We start from the raw sequence: 7,042 nt of genomic DNA, 5'->3' as shown, positions 1-7,042 counted from the left end.
TCTCTCTTCTTCTTTAGCTGTCTCTATAGTCTGTCCGCTCGCTTGTTGTAAGCCTTGTTTCTTTTTTAATGTTCTTCTTGTTTTCGTTTTTCTCACTTTTGTCTGTTTCTTCCTCTTATTGATCCTCCATTACTTTGTGGCTGTTGTCTTGCCTTTCTCCTGTATCTCTTTTTTTCTCTCCTTTCAAGTGGCTTCTTTGTCTCTCTTTTTGTCTGGCTGTTTGTCTCAAATCCTTTTTGCTGTTTGTCTGTGTTTTATTTGTCTATCATCTTGTTTGTCTTTTAAGTCCTGATATCTCTTCTCTGTCTTGTCTGTTTCTTTCATTTTGTTATATGTCTATTTGTGTGTCTTTGTGGTGTAAGCTGTTAGCTTATATGAGGCAAGAAATGTGCTACAAGGTTATAAAAATATTAAATTGGGCAAAGTGATTAATTAACTGAGGTGTACAACAGTCCCACCTGTCGGCCGGAACAGGTACTATTTAACAGCTGGCTATTCAAAAATACCCGACACATAAAACGAGGGCTTCAAAACTACTTTGAGCGAAATGAACGTGTAAGGGAAGCGGTAAACAGTATTCTGTCATTGCCAGGGCCGACTGCTTTTCATCACGGACAGACGGATTTCTCGTACTGGGAGAACAAAAACAAACAAAAAAACCTTATAAAACCTGTTTTATTTGTTAAGTGAAACGTTTTCAGTCTTCAGAAAGATCGGGGTCTTTTGACAATACATCACGCCCCCGCCACGCCCCCCGTAACGCCACTGAAGCAGATCAACAACAATGATAAAATTATCAATAATACACAAATGTCTGTACATCAATAACTTTAATAATACACAAATGTCCGTACATCAATATCTTTTAACTGCTTGATAATCTTATATTTAAGAGTAAGCTGCTTGTCGATGCTGTGTACATGGTACCCCTCTCCAACACGGGCCTTGTTAACTACTTGGACATGGCTTTTTCAAGCATCTTTGCAGTTAATGCTTTTGCAATTGCTTTCGTCAAACACCTTCAAGAGGGTACATACAAAGTCAAACATTAAGATCTGTAATGTGCAGTCTTGTTAAGTAAGCTAACAGTCTACACATATTTTATAGAATAAAGTGCTGACATCAAAAGCTAGTCAATATTCTACACAGCCATACCCAATTGTATGTGAGACTGGAGCTTTCTGTGTGCCACCAGATCTCATTATGTAAGAGAACAAAGACACTGCCAGAGATGTGCTTTGTTATCCTCTTTGATAGAAATGAAAACAAATAATCCAGATTCACTAATTCGGGGCAAATGGGTGACGACTCGGCTGCATAATCGCAAAGCCAAAGCTAACGCTAAGGCTCGCCCACAGAAGCACCACTCCTCTCCGCTTCACGTGTCCAACAGGTTTGCTCTCCTCAGTGAAGCACCCGCTGAGAAACCTGAAAGAGCTCTGCTTATAAGTGACTCTATCTTGCGGCACATTAAATTAGCTAGGCCTTTAGGGGCACCATCAGCTTTAGTTAGGTGTATACCGGGAGCCAGGGTGCCGGACATAGCAGGTAATCTTAGGGTCTTAGGCAAGCACAGGTTTTCAAAGATAGTTATTCATGTAGGAGCTAATGATATACGCCTTTGTCAGTCTGAGGTTACTAAGAGTAACATGGTAGAGGTGTGTAAATTAGTGAAGGCGATGTCCAATGCTGTAATATGCTCTGGCCCCATTCCAATGCAGTGTGGCGATATTGCTTACAGCAGGTTATAGTCACTGAACTGCTGGATGTCCAGGTGGTGCTCCAAAAACAATGTGGGCTTTATAGATAATTGGACTATCTTTGAGGGCAAGGCCGGCCTTTTAGGGCGGGATGCTACCCATCCCACTTGGGAAGGTGCTGCTCTCATTTCTTGCAGCATAGCACATAGTCTCAGAACAGGCCTAGTTAATTGGTGACAATCCAGGGCCAAGGCCAGGGAGCAGACAAGCAGGCTAAACCGACTATCTGCTAGCTGCACTGAGTCATCACTTAGGTTCCACCATACTGAGACTGTGTCTGTTCCCCGAGCTAAACAAAATTATAGACATACTCAAACAGTTTGTTTTAGTAACCTAACTAACATAAAATTAAATAAAATCGAATGTGTAGCCAGCACTGTTGATCTGAAGCTAGGACTGTTGAATATTAGATCTCTTACGTCTAAAGCGTTTATTGTTAATGAAACCATTACTGATCAGGAGTTTGATGTACTGTGTTTAACAGAAACATGGATTAAACAAAACGGGTTTGTGGCATTAAATGTAGCTAGTCCGCCCGGGTACAGTTACATACATCAGCCCCGTCAAACTGGCAAAGGAGGAGGTGTCGCAGTCATCTATAATGATAATCTAGGCATCGCACAAAAACTTAGTCATAAATTCAACGCATTTGAAGTTCTTTATACTAACATAACATATACGTACCCACTAAAAATAAGTCTACCCAGGTGATTCCACTAATTATTATTTACAGACCCCCAGGGCCATATTCGGAATTCCTATGTGAATTTGCGGATTTCATCTCTAACCTGGTTGTTTCTTTAGACAAAGCATTAATTGTTGGAGACTTTAATATTCATTTTGATAATCCAGATGACCCTCTAAGAACAGCAGCTGTGTCCATTCTAGATTCAGTAGGGGTTAATCAGAATGTAATAGGACCCACCCATAGTGGTGGTCATACTCTTGATTTAATACTCACATTCAGATTAAATATAGAAAATATAGTCTCATTTCCACAGTCTGAAGCTATCTCAGATCATTACCTCATCTCATTTAAAATGCTTCTTAATCATAATATATGCACCTTGCCACGTCACCATGTCAAACGTACTTTCACATCAACAACTGCACAGAGTTTTATCAGTAATCTCCCAGATTTATCAACCATGATTGGATCACCGTCTGATCCCGAAGAACTTGGCCAGGCAGCTGAATGCTTAGAATCAACGTTCTGGAACTGGCTAGATAAGGTAGCTCCACTTAAAAGACAAATAATTAGGGAGAAAAAGCTAGCACCCTGGTATAGCGATCACACACGAACTTTAAAACAGAGCACTCGAAAACTAGAACGTAAATGGCGTCAAACTAAATCGGTAGTATTTCAAATAGCATGAAAGGAGAGCCTTTTGAGCTATAGGAAAGCTCTTAGTGCTGCTAGATCAATGTATCTCTCCACCCTAATTGAAGATAAAAATAATCATAGATCCTTATTTAATACTGTAGCAAAATTAACTAGGAATAAGACCACAGTAGAAACACACACACAATCATTATATTGCAGTTCATGAATTTTTTTGATGGTAAAATTGAAAATATCAGGCAAAAAATTCAGACTATTAATTTAAAACTGGACAGTTTTATAACTAACCCTGTAGATGATAATATAATAATATCAGATCAACAATTACAATGTTTTACTACCCTTGAAGAGACTGAACTAATTTCACTAATTTCATCATCAAAATCATCAACCTTTATACTAGATCCTTTACCTACTTGTTTCTACAAACAGATAATTCCTGAAACAATCAAACCTCTTTTAAAAATATCAAAAATATATTATATTTTATAAAATCAGTTCTTCCCTTAGCATTGGCTATGTACCTAAATCTTTTAAACTAGCAGTTATCAAGCCCCTGATTAAAAAACCTGACCTTGACGCCTGTCAGCTGTCTAACTATAGACCAATATCAAACCCCTCCCCTTTACCTCCAAGGTCCTAGAAAAGGTTGTAGCACAGCAGCTATGCTCATACTTACAGAGGAATAACATTCATGAAATGTATCAGTCAGGATTTAGGCCTCATCATAGCACAGAGACAGCACTGGCCTCTGATCAGGGTTGTGTCTCCTTGCTTGTGCTGCTTGACCTTAGTGCAGCTTTTGATACCATTGATCATGCGATTCTCCTCGATAGACTGGAAAATGCAGTAGGCATTAAGGGAACGGCCCTTTCCTGGCTCAGGTATTATTTGACTGATCGTTATCAGTTTGTAAACGTAAACGGTTACTTCTCTTTGCATACTAAGGTAAAGTTTGGTGTCCCGCAAGGCTCTGTTTTAGGCCCACTGCTCTTTTCTTTATATATGCTACCTCTAGGCAAAATTATTCGTAAACATGGTATTAGCTTTCACTGTTACGCTGATGACACACAGTTGTATGTTTGCCAGATGACAGACACCAGCTTAATAAAGTTGAGGAATGTGTAAAAGACATTAGAAACTGGATGTTTATTAACTTTCTCTTACTTAATTCTGACAAGACAGAAGTACTTGTACTAGGACTACATGCAGTTAGAAGTAAGCTTTCTTATTACAAAATAACTCTGGATGGCCTTTCTGTTTCATCATGTGCAGCAGTAAAAGACCTTGGTGTGATTATCGACTAGATTATCGAGATCTTTCTTTTGAAGCTCATGTAGATAATATAACTAGGATCGCTTTCTTTCATCTCAGAAATATTGCTAAAATAAGAAATATATTGTCACTACATGATGCAGAAAAATTAGTTCATGGTTTTGTTACCTCTGGGTTGGATTATTGTAATGTCTTACTGTCTGGATATTCCAGTAGATGCATAAACAAGCTCCAGTTAGTCCAGAATGCAGCAGCGAGAGTCCTTACTTACAGAAGATATGAACACATCACCCCTATCTTATCCACACTGCATTGGCTCCCAATCAGATTTCGTATTGATTATAAAATACTACTATTGACCTATAAATGCACTAAATTGCGCCACAGTACCTGAGCGAACTTTTGGTCTTTTATGATCCGCCACGCCTACTTAGATCAAAAGGTGCAGGCTATTTGTTGGTACCTCGAATATTGCGGGCTACAGCTGGGGGTAGAGCTTTCTCTTACAAAGCACCACAGTTATGGAACAGCCTTCCACTTAGTGTTCGGGGCTCAGACACAGTCTCAGTGTTTAAGTCTAGGCTGAAAACATATTTGTTGTCTGGAGGGTTCACAGGCATAGAGTGTTGTGGTGAACTGGGATGTTTGGATGCTGTCGCCCCCCACTCTCATGCGTTAACTCAGATTTGTCGACGGTGGAGTGGCTGGCTGCCTTATGTCCCAGGGTGCCCTCATGTCTGTGTTAGCTTCTGGCTCTCCCTTTCAGTTATGCTGTCATAGCTAGTCTTGCCGGAGTCCCTGCTTGCACGCAAAGTACATTGTCCTTAACCATTAGAGGACAAAAGCTTACCTAACAATCTCTCCCTCTCTCTCTCTCTCTCTCTCTCTCTCCCTCACTCTCTGTCAAGCTACACATGCTACTTCTGAGGTTCCAGTGATCCTGACCCCTTCTGCTCCCCAGACCTGCCTGACCCATCCTGATGCCCTACTTCTGGTTGGAGTTCTCATCGGTTGAGTTTGCTCACTGCAGCTGGGGGTGGCCTCATATGCACGGCCTGAAGAACCGTTTGGATTGCTGGGGATGGTGCCACCTGGGGGCTGTGGAGATGGCTTGGGGATCACATATAGGGAGCTGTACTGTAATGGCTTGGGACTGCGATTGCTGTAGTGGCTTTGGGGCTGCAGTTGCCATGAGCACCTTCGTACTCAGGACTCCATCAGTGGATGGTGGATAGATTTTAACCAACCAAACTTCGTGCGAAAACTGTGATGAATTTACTGGTTGCACAACTGCACTCTTTGTCCATATAGTACACAATAATAGAAGGGATTTATTTATAATTGCACTATCCATTGCATCCAGATGAGGATGGGTTCCCTTTTGAGCCTGATTCCTCTCAAGGTTTCTTCCTCATATTGTCTAAGGGAGTTTTTCCTTGCCACCGTCGCCTCTGGCTTGCTCATTAGGGATAAATTCACATATTTACGTATATTTTTTGAATCCATTTATTTCTGTAAAGCTGCTTTGTGACAATGTCCATTGTTAAAAGCGCTATACAAATAAAATTGAATTGAATTGAATTGAAGAAGCATGGCTTACACTTTTGTCAAGACTGACTGAAAGCCGTTTTTAATGACAAGTTTGGTAATTTGGGACAGCGTGTTTGATAATTTGGGACACACGTTATTCATTGGTTTAGGATTTTACTTTCATCCACAATTACAGGTTTAAAACATAATTTATTTGTAGAATACAAATCACATTTCGGTAGCAGGATTTTTAAAAATCTTATCCAAGTGCATCATCAACATATTCTAATATTCTGTAAACACAAGATATTAGTTTGAGAAACATTCTATAATTCATTTCTAACAACAATAACAAGTTTAGAAAATATTCAATATTTTCCAAATTAATAACTATTGCTTTCTAAAATGATTTCTCATGAATTGCATGATTTAACCATAATTGTGGGATGTTTCATGCATCCCTCTATGGTTCCATTATATCTCTACAGTTTTCCTCTCCACTTATTAGAGTTCCGAGCACCGAAGGTTTATAACTTAATAATTTAATAAATTAATAATTAATTAATACCCTAAGTCCTACAGTGAGAATTTTTGCAACTTATTCCTTGGCTCAGAACAAGCTCCGCCCACTTAGATTTTTAGCTAATTTGAATAATATGCAACACCTACTTTTGAGAACTTGTCCTAGAATTTTTGTCCTGTTTTCACAAGTTGGTGTCAAACCACTCAACAGATTGTGACCCAAAATAATTATCAAAAACGTGTTGACAATTGTAAACAATATGGCTGCCACAACTGTAAAGGCCTAATTTACTCAAACAGCTGCAACTCATGCATGGATTTGCACGAAAATTGAAAAATATATACAGGACAAGATTCTGAGGTCATTTGCAAAATTTGGGGTGTGGTCATGCATAAGGGACAGAGCTAAGTCCTATCAAGCTGAAACTGCATCTCTATGCTAAGAGATGCGGCGAGTGGATATTTGATGATGACCTGGTTACTTAAAAAACATGCCCACCATCAGCCAATCAGCTTTCAGCTGGCATTTGACAGGGTAAGCATTGAGCTATGGTCCCTCTAAGGACCCCGTAATTATTGATACAGTCTTACTCAACTTGGCTTCTGGAGAGCT

The sequence above is a fragment of the Pangasianodon hypophthalmus genome, chromosome 13 (assembly GCF_027358585.1).
Source record: "Pangasianodon hypophthalmus isolate fPanHyp1 chromosome 13, fPanHyp1.pri, whole genome shotgun sequence".
NCBI classification, from domain to species: domain Eukaryota; kingdom Metazoa; phylum Chordata; class Actinopteri; order Siluriformes; family Pangasiidae; genus Pangasianodon; species Pangasianodon hypophthalmus.
Note: the sequence above shows the minus strand (reverse complement) of the source record.